Genomic DNA, 17043 nt, shown 5'->3' on the forward strand with positions numbered 1-17043 from the left:
TAGAGAAGCTGTGCGCCCATCATACTGTCTATAGGGGAGCTGTGGGCCAATCATATTCTGTATAAGGCATCTGTAGGCCCATCATACTGTGTATAGTGGAGCTGTGGGACCATTATATTTTGCATAGAGGTGCTGTAAAAATGGGGACTCAGGGGACATTATTAAATAAATAGTCCCTTAAAAAGCATTATTGAGGCATTCATAGCATTATAACTGTCATAGGTGCACATGGGGCATTATGACTTTCTAGGGGCAAAATGTGGACAGGGCATTAATATTTTCTAAATTTCTAGGAGGAAATGTTACCATGTAGAGGGCAAAAAAGAGGCATTATTACTATGTGGGGCAGTAAGAGGAGCTCTGTTTTTGTACCACACAGCAGGTGCAATAATAGGGGCACATATGGCAGCAGTGTAGCACCCTGAGGATTCGGCTGCTACAGGGGTATTGCACCTCAACCCAGAGGTGTGGTATTCCACTCCCGGGTAAGGATGGAGTGTGGAACTGAGCTAGTAGGCTGCATGCACTACATACATCCCATTTCCGGGGGACAGAACTACGGTACTCCCACCAGTATATGTGCAGGTACGACAGCGTCTGTCCCTGGCTGGAGTGGGAGGGGGGTGGAACATCCCAGTAGTGTAGGGGCAGATAGGGGGAGCAGTCTGGGTAAAGCTAGGAGCTCATTGGGTGCTGGTCACCTGGGCTCACACATAGAGGGAGTATATAAGGTGGGCACCATCTTAGATCAGGGTCAGAGAGCCTGAGGAGAAGCTGAGGGAGAGCTCAGCCAGGAGGGCTGACAGGGAGCTGTGGCTCCGGCTGGGCCCAGCTCCAGAGCAAGGCCTGCAGAGAGAGAGAGAGAGGAGTCAGAAGGACCCAGAGAGGAAACAAGAAGAGAACCCCAAGATCCCAGAATAAGGACAGAAGGGTGAAGGGTTGGCGGACAAGGGTAACGGATCCCAAGCTGGCAGAGGCCAAAACAAACCTTAGCCAGGAACCGGAGGTCGTGGTCAGGATCTGCCACGACCCTCACCAAATCCAGTAGAAAGGCATACCAAGTATAGGGTCAGGGAGCCCAGAGGAGGCTTGACCACCAAGAGACCCGAGGGAACGGCCAAAAGTGGATCCCTGGTGGGAACGGTCAGAAGAAGGGAGAGTCAGAAAGGAGCTCAGGACCACGCTCCGGAATTGCCTGGGGGTTGGCCGAGTCCAGGACCTGGTGGACGCAGCGCGGCTCGGGTGGTCACTCAAGGCCAGAGTGACTAAAAGGACACCAGTAAGTAAAAACCCTGAACTGCATCTCCCGACTCTGAGTCTTCTTACTGCACCATCACAACCCCCATCATCCACACCTGCTGCCCTGAGGCCATACCCCTCCCGTTGGGGGTTATACCATCACTGCTGCACATATACCACCGGCCTCAGCGGACTGCTCTGCAGCGGCGGCTTCAAAGCCGCACTCAACGGGTGGCCTAGTCGACACTTAACAAACATCTACTGCCATAGACTGCCACTTAGTTTGACACCCTGGGCACGGACCGGGTCACCGCCACAAGGACTACTACCCCCATACAGATCCGGCTCCGGGTATCCCCTTGAACATGGCCCAGGGGGTGCGTCAACTTTGGCATAGTCGGCAGGATAACGTGCCCGCAACCACCGGGTACTGCGTGCCTGAAGAAAAGTTCGCATTTACCTCAAAAAGAAGTCTCCCGCCGATTCCGGAGGGTCCCCGCCATCGGACGCCATCTCGGATCGGTTCCCGCCATTTGCCCGTCATCTGCAGCCTTTTCCCGCCATCTGCAGAGTTTCCCGCCACTGGGAGACGATTCCCGCCATCTAAGAAGATTTCCCGCCCTGGCAGAGCGGACGCCATTATGGGCGTGCCAGAGGGTGGCAAGAGGCCACCTCCCATCGTGGGCCAGGACCAAGAATGGCACCAAAAACGAAGACCGCCCCCACCAGCAGAGACTGTGATGCTTGAGATGTCCATCAGCGTGGGGGGTCTGCCCCTGGAACTGACAGTCACCAAGTTGCCCCAGGACCGCCCTCAATGTGGGCGGAGAGAGAACAAAAGAGAGAAGATGGGAGCAGCTTGGAGGAGTCTGGAGGAGCCGTACCCGGAGATGGAGGGGGAGGCAGGCAGCACCGACCCAGCGGTCAGGAGCCTGCTGCAAGCGACAACCCCACTAGGCCTGGTGGAGATCCTGGCACAGCTCCCCCGAGACCGGGAGTGTGCGCAGACCGAGCTGGAGCGCCTCGCACGAAGGATGGCCCAGGTGCAGCGAGAAACGCTGACGGAGTGGAGCAGAGAGATGGCCCTGCAGGCAGGAACCCGCCAACGGAGCACGCCACCCGAGACGAGGAGTCAGACCGCCTCTGAGGATGGCGCAGGAGGAATCAAGGCCGGAGACGACGCCGAGGAAGGAGCTAAAGAAACGGAGGCAGGTAAAGGGGACGTCACTACCCCGAGCCGAGAAGCCGTGAGCCTGCCCCAGCTCCCCGTCGCAGAGCCCGAAATTTCCCCTGCCGTGCCCGTCGTTGCACCGTCACCGCTCCCGACTAGGCCTCAAACAGAAGCCGCGGCCACGCCCCCTGTGACGTCACGCGCCTCAACCCTGAGCGCGGCCAAGCGGGAGACGCCACCGGCCTGGTCGCAAGGCCGAGTACCCCCGGGCGCCGCAGTACCAACAGCGCCCTCTACCTCTGCCGAGCCACCGGCCTGGTCGCTGGGCCAAGTAACCCCGGGCGCCGCCGTCTTCACGGTGCCCTTCACCTTCAGGGTGCCCCAGGCCTGGTCGCAAGGCCTGGTGAACCCGGGCGCCGCTACCACCACCGCGCCCTCAACGTCCACAGCGCCACACCTGGGTGAAGACCTATTTGCCCAGCACCCTTGCCCGGATGGGCAGCCCCCTGTGTGGCCACCGGAGTACCACCATCCCCGACTCCGGAAAGAAAGACCCCTGGATGAGCCCCTGATCCCGGCTCCGGCGCCCGCCAAGATCACCCCACTCTCGTTGGAGGAAGCGCAGTTTGCGTGGGACCCCACAAGAGAAGACCTCATCGGGTTCACCCAAGAGACCCGGGCGGCCGCAGCTGAGCGTGCGGAGTGCTGCCGGCAGCAGCTAGAGGTCTTTGACAGAGAAAGGAGAGAGAGGCGGGTCCGTGAGCAGCGGCTGCAAATAAAAAGTGCAGAGCAGAAAAGCCGGACCCGACGGAACCCCCGTGCAGCCCACGGTCCCCGTGCCACCGGGACTGTAATTAAATTCCAACTGCAGCACGGTTGGGGCTTCATCAGAGACCATCACACCCCCGGCGACGTCTTCGTGACCAGAAGAGATGTTGAGTCCCACCTACCGGAGGGACACAGAGGTCGTGACCTTTACCTGGGTGATGAGGTCACCTTTACCCGGCACCAGTGTGCCAAAGGACCCTATGCACTTCATGTACATCGCCTGACGGAAGAGGAGTTGCGGTGTGAGGAAGGTCAAGAGGACCCGGACGGGTCTGAAGCCTACCCTCAGGAAGGAGCAGGAGGGCATCGTCACCATTAAGAGGTGAACTGAAACTGTAAAATAGTTACCCGTAAGGGTATATGCCATGCTGCTTAATTAAAATGAGTTCCCCGTTGGGACAAGTGTGAACTGTTCCAGTGTGTCCCATCTCCCCACAGGCTGAGGACTGTGAACAGCCATTCCTTTTCCCCACTGGCCGAGGACTGAGAGCGGCCACCTCCCCTTGTATATAGTTGCGCTTTTTAAGGCGCCCCCTACCGGTTTTATAGGAAACTGTTGTTTTTTCTACAAGAGACTGTGGCACTTACCCGGTCACCAGTTGCACCGTGGCCGGAGGAACAAGAATGTTTACTATGAAAAGTTTTATATGAAGAGTTTATTGCTGCTGATAATATATATAATGTTTTATATGTTTATGATGTTTTTGAAAAAAATTTGTATGTTTGTGGATGTTTTTATTCTTTTACAGCCCGAGGACGTGCTGTGATTTACCAGGGGGGAATGTAGCACCCTGAGGATTCGGCTGCTACAGGGGTATTGCACCTCAACCCAGAGGTGTGGTATTCCACTCCCGGGTAAGGATGGAGTGTGGAACTGAGCTAGTAGGCTGCATGCACTACATACATCCCATTTCCGGGGGACAGAACTACGGTACTCCCACCAGTATATGTGCAGGTACGACAGCGTCTGTCCCTGGCTGGAGTGGGAGGGGGGTGGAACATCCCAGTAGTGTAGGGGCAGATAGGGGGAGCAGTCTGGGTAAAGCTAGGAGCTCATTGGGTGCTGGTCACCTGGGCTCACACATAGAGGGAGTATATAAGGTGGGCACCATCTTAGATCAGGGTCAGAGAGCCTGAGGAGAAGCTGAGGGAGAGCTCAGCCAGGAGGGCTGACAGGGAGCTGTGGCTCCGGCTGGGCCCAGCTCCAGAGCAAGGCCTGCAGAGAGAGAGAGAGAGGAGTCAGAAGGACCCAGAGAGGAAACAAGAAGAGAACCCCAAGATCCCAGAATAAGGACAGAAGGGTGAAGGGTTGGCGGACAAGGGTACCGGATCCCAAGCTGGCAGAGGCCAAAACAAACCTTAGCCAGGAACCGGAGGTCGTGGTCAGGATCTGCCACAACCCTCACCAAATCCACTAGAAAGGCATACCAAGTATAGGGTCAGGGAGCCCAGAGGAGGCTTGACCACCAAGAGACCCGAGGGAGCCGGCCAAAAGTGGATCCCTGGTGGGAACGGTCAGAAGAAGGGAGAGTCAGAAAGGAGCTCAGGACCACGCTCCGGAATTGCCTGGGGGTTGGCCGAGTCCAGGACCTGGTGGACGCAGCGCGGCTCGGGTGGTCACTCAAGGCCAGAGTGACTAAAAGGACACCAGTAAGTAAAAACCCTGAACTGCATCTCCCGACTCTGAGTCTTCTTACTGCACCATCACAACCCCCATCATCCACACCTGCTGCCCTGAGGCCATACCCCTCCCGTTGGGGGTTATACCATCACTGCTGCACATATACCACCGGCCTCAGCGGACTGCTCTGCAGCGGCGGCTTCAAAGCCGCACTCAACGGGTGGCCTAGTCGACACTTAACAAACATCTACTGCCATAGACTGCCACTTAGTTTGACACCCTGGGCACGGACCGGGTCACCGCCACAAGGACTACTACCCCCATACAGATCCGGCTCCGGGTATCCCCTTGAACATGGCCCAGGGGGTGCGTCAACTTTGGCATAGTCGGCAGGATAACGTGCCCGCAACCACCGGGTACTGCGTGCCTGAAGAAAAGTTCGCATTTACCTCAAAAAGAAGTCTCCCGCCGATTCCGGAGGGTCCCCGCCATCGGACGCCATCTCGGATCGGTTCCCGCCATTTGCCCGTCATCTGCAGCCTTTTCCCGCCATCTGCAGAGTTTCCCGCCACTGGGAGACGATTCCCGCCATCTAAGAAGATTTCCCGCCCTGGCAGAGCGGACGCCATTATGGGCGTGCCAGAGGGTGGCAAGAGGCCACCTCCCATCGTGGGCCAGGACCAAGAATGGCGCCAAAAACGAAGACCGCCCCCACCAGCAGAGACTGTGATGCTTGAGATGTCCATCAGCGTGGGGGGTCTGCCCCTGGAACTGACAGTCACCAAGTTGCCCCAGGACCGCCCTCAATGGGGGCGGAGAGAGAACAAAAGAGAGAAGATGGGAGCAGCTTGGAGGAGTCTGGAGGAGCCGTACCCGGAGATGGAGGGGGAGGCAGGCAGCACCGACCCAGCGGTTAGGAGCCTGCTGCAAGCGACAACCCCACTAGGCCTGGTGGAGATCCTGGCACAGCTCCCCCGAGACCGGGAGTGTGCGCAGACCGAGCTGGAGCGCCTCGCACGGAGGATGGCCCAGGTGCAGCGAGAAACGCTGACGGAGTGGAGCAGAGAGATGGCCCTGCAGGCAGGAACCCGCCAACGGAGCACGCCACCCGAGACGAGGAGTCAGACCGCCTCTGAGGATGGCGCAGGAGGAATCAAGGCCGGAGACGACGCCGAGGAAGGAGCTAAAGAAACGGAGGCAGGTAAAGGGGACGTCACTACCCCGAGCCGAGAAGCCGTGAGCCTGCCCCAGCTCCCCGTCGCAGAGCCCGAAATTTCCCCTGCCGTGCCCGTCGTTGCACCGTCACCGCTCCCGACTAGGCCTCAAACAGAAGCCGCGGCCACGCCCCCTGTGACGTCACGCGCCTCAACCCTGAGCGCGGCCAAGCGGGAGACGCCACCGGCCTGGTCGCAAGGCCGAGTACCCCCGGGCGCCGCAGTACCAACAGCGCCCTCTACCTCTGCCGAGCCACCGGCCTGGTCGCTGGGCCAAGTAACCCCGGGCGCCGCCGTCTTCACGGTGCCCTTCACCTTCAGGGTGCCCCAGGCCTGGTCGCAAGGCCTGGTGAACCCGGGCGCCGCTACCACCACCGCGCCCTCAACGTCCACAGCGCCACACCTGGGTGAAGACCTATTTGCCCAGCACCCTTGCCCGGATGGGCAGCCCCCTGTGTGGCCACCGGAGTACCACCATCCCCGACTCCGGAAAGAAAGACCCCTGGATGAGCCCCTGATCCCGGCTCCGGCGCCCGCCAAGATCACCCCACTCTCGTTGGAGGAAGCGCAGTTTGCGTGGGACCCCACAAGAGAAGACCTCATCGGGTTCACCCAAGAGACCCGGGCGGCCGCAGCTGAGCGTGCGGAGTGCTGCCGGCAGCAGCTAGAGGTCTTTGACAGAGAAAGGAGAGAGAGGCGGGTCCGTGAGCAGCGGCTGCAAATAAAAAGTGCAGAGCAGAAAAGCCGGACCCGACGGAACCCCCGTGCAGCCCACGGTCCCCGTGCCACCGGGACTGTAATTAAATTCCAACTGCAGCACGGTTGGGGCTTCATCAGAGACCATCACACCCCCGGCGACGTCTTCGTGACCAGAAGAGATGTTGAGTCCCACCTACCGGAGGGACACAGAGGTCGTGACCTTTACCTGGGTGATGAGGTCACCTTTACCCGGCACCAGTGTGCCAAAGGACCCTATGCACTTCATGTACATCGCCTGACGGAAGAGGAGTTGCGGTGTGAGGAAGGTCAAGAGGACCCGGACGGGTCTGAAGCCTACCCTCAGGAAGGAGCAGGAGGGCATCGTCACCATTAAGAGGTGAACTGAAACTGTAAAATAGTTACCCATAAGGGTATATGCCATGCTGCTTAATTAAAATGAGTTCCCCGTTGGGACAAGTGTGAACTGTTCCAGTGTGTCCCATCTCCCCACAGGCTGAGGACTGTGAACAGCCATTCCTTTTCCCCACTGGCCGAGGACTGAGAGCGGCCACCTCCCCTTGTATATAGTTGCGCTTTTTAAGGCGCCCCCTACCGGTTTTATAGGAAACTGTTGTTTTTTCTACAAGAGACTGTGGCACTTACCCGGTCACCAGTTGCACCGTGGCCGGAGGAACAAGAATGTTTACTATGAAAAGTTTTATATGAAGAGTTTATTGCTGCTGATAATATATATAATGTTTTATATGTTTATGATGTTTTTGAAAAAAATTTGTATGTTTGTGGATGTTTTTATTCTTTTACAGCCCGAGGACGTGCTGTGATTTACCAGGGGGGAATGTAGCACCCTGAGGATTCGGCTGCTACAGGGGTATTGCACCTCAACCCAGAGGTGTGGTATTCCACTCCCGGGTAAGGATGGAGTGTGGAACTGAGCTAGTAGGCTGCATGCACTACATACATCCCATTTCCGGGGGACAGAACTACGGTACTCCCACCAGTATATGTGCAGGTACGACAGCGTCTGTCCCTGGCTGGAGTGGGAGGGGGGTGGAACATCCCAGTAGTGTAGGGGCAGATAGGGGGAGCAGTCTGGGTAAAGCTAGGAGCTCATTGGGTGCTGGTCACCTGGGCTCACACATAGAGGGAGTATATAAGGTGGGCACCATCTTAGATCAGGGTCAGAGAGCCTGAGGAGAAGCTGAGGGAGAGCTCAGCCAGGAGGGCTGACAGGGAGCTGTGGCTCCGGCTGGGCCCAGCTCCAGAGCAAGGCCTGCAGAGAGAGAGAGAGAGGAGTCAGAAGGACCCAGAGAGGAAACAAGAAGAGAACCCCAAGATCCCAGAATAAGGACAGAAGGGTGAAGGGTTGGCGGACAAGGTTACCGGATCCCAAGCTGGCAGAGGCCAAAACAAACCTTAGCCAGGAACTGGAGGTCGTGGTCAGGATCTGCCACAACCCTCACCAAATCCACTAGAAAGGCATACCAAGTATAGGGTCAGGGAGCCCAGAGGAGGCTTGACCACCAAGAGACCCGAGGGAGCCGGCCAAAAGTGGATCCCTGGTGGGAACGGTCAGAAGAAGGGAGAGTCAGAAAGGAGCTCAGGACCACGCTCCGGAATTGCCTGGGGGTTGGCCAAGTCCAGGACCTGGTGGACGCAGCGCGGCTCGGGTGGTCACTCAAGGCCAGAGTGACTAAAAGGACACCAGTAAGTAAAAACCCTGAACTGCATCTCCCGACTCTGAGTCTTCTTACTGCACCATCACAACCCCCATCATCCACACCTGCTGCCCTGAGGCCATACCCCTCCCGTTGGGGGTTATACCATCACTGCTGCACATATACCACCGGCCTCAGCGGACTGCTCTGCAGCGGCGGCTTCAAAGCTGCACTCAACGGGTGGCGTAGTCGACACTTAACAAACATCTACTGCCATAGACTGCCACTTAGTTTGACACCCTGGGCACGGACCGGGTCACCACCACAAGGACTACTACCCCCATACAGATCCGGCTCCGGGTATCCCCTTGAACATGGCCCAGGGGGTGCATCAGCAGCGGCTCAGCATTGGGGTATCAGTAGGATCAGGAGTTTGTGATGGTTTGAAATAGATGGGGACAGTTCTGGAAATGTGAGAAGTCAAATGTGTCTCTGTTGTAATCTCTGCAGACGAGTCGTGGTTGGCAGAAGTTGTCATGTCGGTCTGGGCCAGATGGAAAAAACAGGAAAAGTGTACGACCCCATAAGAAAGAACATCAGCTGTAAGTCACCAGCTATAACTGTGCTGTAATATCTTAAGTGTTCTGCAGGACTGCTATCTACCACTATATTGTCACCATATGGCAGTAATATCAGTTTGGTCTATGTATAGAGATTTCTTCACTAACAACGTGGTCATCTGCTGAGGTTCCCTTATATTCATTATTGAGTTGTACATGACGCGCCCAGGGGATGGGGACGACTCGGCGCCCGGGCCTTGTTGTTGCCTGATTTTGGGGGAGGTCACGGTGGTCGGCTGCCGGGCCCGTACCCTGGGGTCTCTCTTAAAAGAAGGGGGGAAGTTGTATGGGATAGGGATGTTCGTGACGCCACGTGTGGTGTCTAGTGAGGATCACCAGCGCTGCGACAGTCCTCTGAGGCCGGTGTTTAGGCAGCTTAGTTGATACAACTCCCCACAGGTGGAGCGGGGCCTCAGGGCAGTGTAGGAGAAGGATGCAGGACAGAAAGGACCCAGCTGGGTCAGAGGAAGAATAGGCACACACACAACAGTTCACTTCAGTACCTTTACTGGTGGTGTTTCAGGCACAATCCAGGGCACTTTAGGGTGAAGGGTGCATATCAGGACTCTCCCCAGTGAGCGGGTATAGGGCCTCCTGTTCCTTGCCTTTCTTGGATGAGTTTCTGACCTGCCTGGAGCTAGGCCTAACTTGGTCTCTGTATTGCACCTGCTGACCTGGTGGTAGGGCCTTCTGTTGGAGTTCACACTCCCTGGTCTCTGGGGCCTCCGTGACTCCTGACCCTGGTATAACAGTCAGCTTCTGATGAACTTGGGACGTATAGTTCTCCAGGGGTAGCTGAATGTACATCTGGCAGAGATCTGGGGGAAACAGGTCAGTTAAGTAACCAGGCATTCAACTGGAATTATGAACACCTGAAGATAGCCAGTGCATCCCAGTCTCAGATTGGACAGCCGAGCTGTCAATCACCACACTGACAGCTATTGCACGCCCCTGTACAAGATTGGATGGCTGAGCTGTCAGTAACTACATCGCAGACACAGTGAGGGGTGGAACCGTGACAAGTATAATGGACCCCACACAAACCTTCACACCGTATAATTGCTTTCATACAGTATAATGGCCCCCCACATAGCCTTCAAAATATTTATAATGGCCCCACATAGCCTTCTATATAGTATAATATGCCACCCATAATCCTCCATATAGTATACTGCGCCCCCCATAATCCTACATATAATGAACTTCCCATGGTCCTCGATAGAATATAATGCACTCCCCATAGTCCTCCATACAGTATATTACACACCCCATATGATAAAATGCAGCCCCCATATAGTATAATGCACACCACAATCCTGCAGTATTATGGGCACCACGTACTCACTGATTTTAAAATACTGTATATTTTAAATAAGCCGACCCAAGTATAAGCTGAGGCCCCTAATTTTACCACAAAAAATCTGGGAAAATGTATTGACTCGAGTGTAAGCCTAGGATGGGAAATGCAGCAGCTACTTGTAAATTTCCCCATCCTGGTATGTATAGCACCCCTCATCTCCCAATCCTAGTACTTATGGCACCCCTCATCCCCCAATCCTTGTACATATGGTACCCCTCATCCCCCAATCCTGGTATGCATGCCCCCTCATCCCCCAATCCTGGAACGCATGGCACCCCTCATCTCCCAATCCTGGTATGCATTGCTCCCTCTTCCCCCAATCCTAGTATGTATGGCACCCCTCATCCCTCAATCCTGGTATGCATGGCCCCCTCATTCCCCAAACCTGGTATGCGTGGCCCTCTCATCCCTCAATCCTGGTATGCGTGGCCCACCTCATCCCCAAATCCTGGTATGTGTGGCCCCCCTCATCCCCCAATCCTGGTGTCTGGCTCCCCTCATCCCCCAATCCTGGTATGTGTGGCCCCCCTCATCCCCAATCCTGGTATGTATGGCCCCTTCATCCCCAAATCCTAGTATGCATGGCCCCCCCTCATCCCCAAATCCTGGTCTGCATTGCCACCTCATCCCCCAATCCTGGTATGCATGGCCTCTTCATCCCCTAATCCTGATATGTAAGGCTTCGTCATCCCCCAATCCTGGTATGCGTGGCCTCCTCCTCCCCCAATCCTGGTATGCATGGCCCCCTCATCCCCCAATCCTGGTATGTATGACCCCCTTATCTCACAATCCTGGTATGCATGGCCTCCTCATCCCCCAATCCCGGTATGCATGGCCTTCTCACCCCCCAATCCTGGTATGTGTGGCACCCTCAACCCCCAATCCTGGTATGTGTGGCCTCCTCACCCCCCAATCCTGGTATGTGTGGCCTCCTCACCCCCCAATTCTAGTATATGTGGCCTCTTCACCCCCCAATCCTGGTATGTGTGGCCTCCTCACCCCCCAATCCAGGTATGTGTGGCCCCCTCATCCCCCAATCCTAGTATGTGTGGCCCCCTCATGACGCGCTCCCTGGGCCGTGGAGTACTCGGCAGCCGGGCCACTGGTTGCTGGGGGATATCACGGTAGCTGGCCCGGTCCATGACCGAGGGCGGTCAGTAAAAGGGGGAATAGTTTATAAGGGATTTGGGAAAGTGTTCGTGACGCCACCTGTGGATTGCGGCTAAAGGGTGCCGCCGCTGCGGAGCAGTCCTCTGGAGCTGGTGTTACGGCAGCAGGGATGGTATGGCTCTCCACAGGTAGAGCTAGCTCCAGGGCACCGTGGGGTGTAATGGATGGTGGTGCAGGGGAGAGACGGCAGGACGGTCCCGGAGGAAAGACGGACACTCACACGGGGGTAAGCTTCAGTACCTTTACTGGTTATGGTGCAGGCACGGTCCAGGGTACTCCGGACGAAGGGCGCACTTTTGGACTCTCCCCAGTGAGCGGGTATAGGGCCTCCTGATCCGTGGCTTTACTCGCTAAGCTTCTGACCTGTCTGGAGCTAGGCCTAGCTTGGTTACTGTCTCTCTTTGCACCTGCTGACCTGGTGGTAGGGCCTTCTCTTGGAGATCACTCTCCCTGGACACTGGGGCCTCTGTGACTTCTAGCCTGGTACTGTAATCAGCTTTTGGTGAACCTGGGACCTGTAGTCCTCCAGGGGTTCCGGTGATTCCTACTGGGTGTAAAGGGTCCCTGTAGGCGCGGACCCGGTGTCAGGTATATATATCGAGGTGAGCCTGGTATGCTCCTCTGCCCCCTCGCTACTTCTTCCTTCTCCTCTTGTCTTCGGCCACTCAGGGCCCTCACTAGGCTTTCACTTGTGTTATAGGCCTCGGCTCGCCTAAGCACAGCAGCCAGCGTGCTGCCTCTTTGCTGCTCTCTGAGCGTCAGCACGCTCTCTGACTCTCTCTGTCAGTCTGACTGAACTGAAACTAAACTGAAACTCAAACTGAGCTGCCTGGCTCCACCCTCCCTTTATATATCCCTATCACGGCTCCCTCTGCTGGTCTGAGGTGGTAGAGTGGAGGTGTGTGAATGTGTGAGGGCCTCTTGTGGAGTAGTCCATCCATGCACCCTTCTGGGTTCTTTAGCACCAATGCGCAGCAGGGCACCACACTCATCCCCCAATCCTGGTATATGTGGCCTCCTCGCTACCAATCCTGGTATGTGTGGCCTCCTCACCCCCCAATCCTGGTATGTGTGGCCTCTTCACCCCCCAATCCTGGTATGTGTGGCCTCCTCATCCCCCAATCCTGGTATGTGTGGCCTCCTCATCCCCCAATCCTGGTATGTGTGGCCTCCTTATCCCCCAATCCTGGTATGTGTGGCCTCCTTATCCCCCAATCCTGGTATGTGTGGCCTCCTCACCCCCCAATCTTGGTATGTGTGGCCCCGTCACTGCACACACAAAAAATTAAACACTTATACTCACCTTCCTTCCTCACCTCTGTTCCAGCACTGCGTCCTGTCTGCCAGCAGCTCATGTCAGCATCTGAGCAGCGTGTGCTCTCAGAAGCTGATGTGAGCTGCCAGCATATTCACTCCTCTCCACGACGGGACGTGGAGAAGAGTGAATATGCATTCTCTTTAGTAGCAGGCACTGTCAGCAGGAGCCGCGGCTCAGCGCTCTTCTGTGCCCACTACTATAGAGAATGAATATTCATACTTATTCACACCCATTGGAGTGGAGAAGAGGGAATATTCATGTCCCTTTAGCAGCGGGAACACGTGGTAGCTGCAGCAGCCAGCTACTGTGTGTGCACCGCTCCTCCGCCACCGCAACCCCCCCCACCCAATACTCACCTATCCTCCTTGTTCCCCCGCTGCTTTGTGGGCCCTCCCAGCTCACAGGCCCCCCCTGGCTCACGGGCCCATAGCAGTGGTGTGGCCTGCCGCCATTGGCGGTACGCCACTGGCATTACTCTAGAATATAGGAGAGATGGCATTAGTGCTAATAACTCCTCAGATACTAAATAATTGCATGTGACCAGGAAGATTTTACTCTCTTGTTGGGTTACATTTATAGGGGATTCCCATCCTAAACTCTAAAATAATCCTTTATTGATATATTAGCCAATATTTTTGTTATGTGGAAAGCCCAATATATCCCTTGTACCAACATCTCATGACACGTTGTGTGCATTGTCTACATCACATGGTCAACAGCAGTAACATCTACGGAAACAACATCATGAGTGATGACCTCTAGTTTTAGAAGTTTTAGTCATACTATGCCATCTTATTGATTTGTTAGGGCCCGTACCATACACATCGAGGCAGATTGTTCCAGAGCAAGCTCCGTTAGGAAACAGGTTGAAGATACATTTGAAACATCCCTCATCTTCTGGGATCACAGGGCTTATAGTGATTGCTGACACATTGAAGACATCTACAGAAGAGTATTTTGCCCGACTAGAGTAGTATCCAAGGATTTTCTACCCATAAACTTTACTGGTGGTAGCCATGGGCCCAGTAAAATTGCCAGATTCTTTATGCCATGTGATTTGGATAACATTTGGTTTGGTGGTCATCAGTTGACAAAGCAGAGTCACATTTCTCCCGACATCAGCTGAGGGTTCGACCGCCACAGGGATGCTGCACTTCTCCAATGGAGTGTAGTGTTCCTCCTCTGAGGTAAGAACAGTGTGATGATCAGTACCCTACCTCCATATCCAACACCACACGTCTCCCACCAGAGGGGGCTAATAAGCACCAGGTGTTGCCTCTTCTGGCATTCGGGAGATTGGGAACACAAAAGTGATAGGAACCAGTTAGTGGGTGAGGGTGGAGGACTCACATTATAGTGACACCTTAAATTTCATATTTAATACACTGCCATCTTGGCTCTTGGTTCTCTGACTGTTCTCTGACTGTACTCTGACTGTTGTCAGAACTTGATCTCCCTCCCTGAGCGTGGATCCTGTGTGGACCTGCAGAGGATGGAGACACGGCCCTCGTCCCCTGGCCTTGGGACGATGGGCAGGCGGGAGATGAGGAATATCTCAGCCCGGTCGAGGACCATGACCAAGAAGGCCTGGAGCTTTAGAGTGGGGCTCCACCGCAAATGGGTCCCGGGGAGGATTCAGACGGAGCGGTGTACGCCACCTGTCCTCGCCTACCTGATCTATTCAGAGGGATTCCGGCTGCAAGAGGGGACCGGCCCCCGACACCTGACCTTGCAACTCTATGTCCTGGTCAGGGAAGCCCGGTAGGCCCTTGGATCCCAACGGGAACGGGAAGAATGGCGCTGCCATCCGTACCCTTGTTCTGAGAGAAGTTCAGAGGGAGACCCGGCCTATTCACACCCACATGGACAGGAAAGGACTAGGTCCAATGTCTAGGAACACTCTGGTGCAGGGTCCTGATGTAACACTGGACTTATTTGGAGGTTGTCGGACCCCCGCGTCTCTGGTGCCCGCAGAACTTCGCAGGAGCAGGGAGTCGCCTTCCTACTGCCCATCGTGAGTAAAGCCTTGGAAGTTCACCCCTATGGCCTCCGGACTAGTTATTCTGCACCACACCGTTCTACGTAGCATCAAACCTCCTGGACTAATACCCCTTCCTTCCTGTCCCGCTGCCCCGAGGCCTTGCTCCGCCTTTGGGGAGTAGTAAGAACTACGGCTGCCATAACACCATACCTCGGTGGACTGCAGCAGCGCTGGTGGCCTTCACCAGGTGCCACAGGTGGCGTAGTCACAATCAGCCACTCAACCCGGATAAGCCCACACCATCCTTTTCAATGTGACGGCCCTGGGCACGGGGCGGGTCCGGGCCACGGCTGCACCCCCATCTACAACATCGGAACCCGTCTCTGAGTCCCCATCTCCCAGGGCAAGGGCTTTGAGGCGTCACAATAGCTTCTCACTTTTAACCATGATGGAACCTGAAATAAAAATTATATTTATAAAATACATCTGTAGCGCCCCGAGGACTTGGTCGCTACAGAGGTATTGCACCTCATCCAGAGGTGTGATATCCCACTTCCGGGTAAGGATGGAGTATGGATCAAGGCTCAGTAGGCTGCATACAGCACACACACCCCATTTCCGAGGGACAGCTCAACGGTTCTCCCACTAGACAGAAGTGCAGGCACGACCGACTATGTCCCTGTCTGGAGTGGGGAGGGGGGTGGAACACCCAGTGCTGTAGGGGCAGATAGGGGTTGGTTCCTGAGCGTAGGAAGGAGCCCATTGGTTGCTAGTCACCTGGGCTCATGGTCAGAGGGAGGTATAAAAGGTGGGCACCATCTTAGAACAGGGTTCAGTTCGTTCAGTCTGTGAGGAGAAGTTGAGAGGAGAGCTGACAGGGAGCAGCAGCTCAGGCTGAGTGCTGCTCCAGAGGCAGGCCTAGAGAAGAGGCCAGGGCCAGAGAGAGAGAGAGAGAGAGGAGAAGGAACAGTGGAAAGGAAAGGGAACAGGACCAGAACAGAAGTAACAAGTGAAACAGAAAGGCTCAGGAACGAGAAGGAAGAGAGAACCCTAAGGACCCAGGAGATTGCGGGTGACGGGTTGGCAGAACAGGGTACCGGATCCCAAATTGGTGGAAGCAAATCATCTTCAGCCAAGAACCGGAGGTCGTGACCAGCCCTTGGTGCGACCCCTCGCTACACCTAGCTAGGAAGGCATACCATATAGGGTCAGGGACGTGGGCACATAGCCCTCCCAAGAGAAGGCCCACGGGAGCTGGACATAAGCTTGGTCACTGGTGGGGCACGAGCCAGAGGAAGGACGGAAAGGAGCTTTGAGACATACTCCAGAAAGACCTGGGAGTTTACCGAGTCCCCTGCCTGGTGGACGCAGCACGACTTGGGTGGTCACTGCTTCGCGAGAGTGACCTGGAGAATACAAACTGTGAGTAAAGGACATTGGATTGCAACACGTTGTCTGTGACTTCTTGCTCCTCCGGCACTATTGGTATTGGGACTATCTGCAACATCACCCCCACCATCCACACTAACTGCCCTGGGGCTGCACTATTCCCGTGGGGAGTCACACTACCTAAGCTGCTTACACCATCAGCCCCAGCGGTCTGCCTTGCAGCGGCGGTCCGCACTGACCGCAATCCACGGGTGGCGTAGTCGGACCACTATCATGCTAATAAGACTGCCACTGATTTGACCACCCTGGGCACGGACCGGGTCATCGCCACGGAGACTACAACCCCCCCAGCGATCCGGCTCCGAGTATTCCCCGCACACACGTGCACGCACAACACAGGCCCAGGGGGCGCGTCACATCCATAAAATTTGCCGATGCTCTAGTGTAGAAAGCTAGATCATAAGATTAGGCACGGTCATAAATATTTGTGAGATTTTTTTAAAGTGTTTTTTTTTAGAGGATCCTCTCCAGAATACTCATCAAAAACTGCTTCAAAAGGAAAATATTTTCAATGTGTTTCCATGGAACATTCACTTTTCTGTTTATGTGAGTTTTTTTGAGAATTTTTTTAGTGTCAAATCAGAAGGCTGCAAAAAATGCTTCAGGAAAAAAAAACTACCAAAACTCTTCAAAAACTTTTCAAAATAACTTCAGAACAAGCAAAACCTCCTCCGAAAACTCGCACTATAAAAGAAAA

At 55.2% G+C, this 17043-nt stretch overlaps 1 long non-coding RNA gene across 1 annotated transcript in view; it reads left to right on the forward strand.

The window, feature by feature from the left end:
- LOC141239379 (uncharacterized) overlaps positions 1–17043 on the forward strand; it is a 225403-nt gene that overhangs the window by 46698 nt on the left and 161662 nt on the right. The window contains exon 2 of the long non-coding RNA XR_012304785.1: positions 8959–9050. This is a non-coding gene — a long non-coding RNA (uncharacterized lncRNA). The remainder of the gene's footprint in view (positions 1–8958; positions 9051–17043) is intronic.

The sequence above is a fragment of the Phyllobates terribilis genome, unplaced genomic scaffold, assembly GCF_046119375.1.
Source record: "Phyllobates terribilis strain yellow unplaced genomic scaffold, ASM4611937v1 Scaffold_2__4_contigs__length_985480577, whole genome shotgun sequence".
In the NCBI taxonomy this organism is placed as follows: domain Eukaryota; kingdom Metazoa; phylum Chordata; class Amphibia; order Anura; family Dendrobatidae; genus Phyllobates; species Phyllobates terribilis.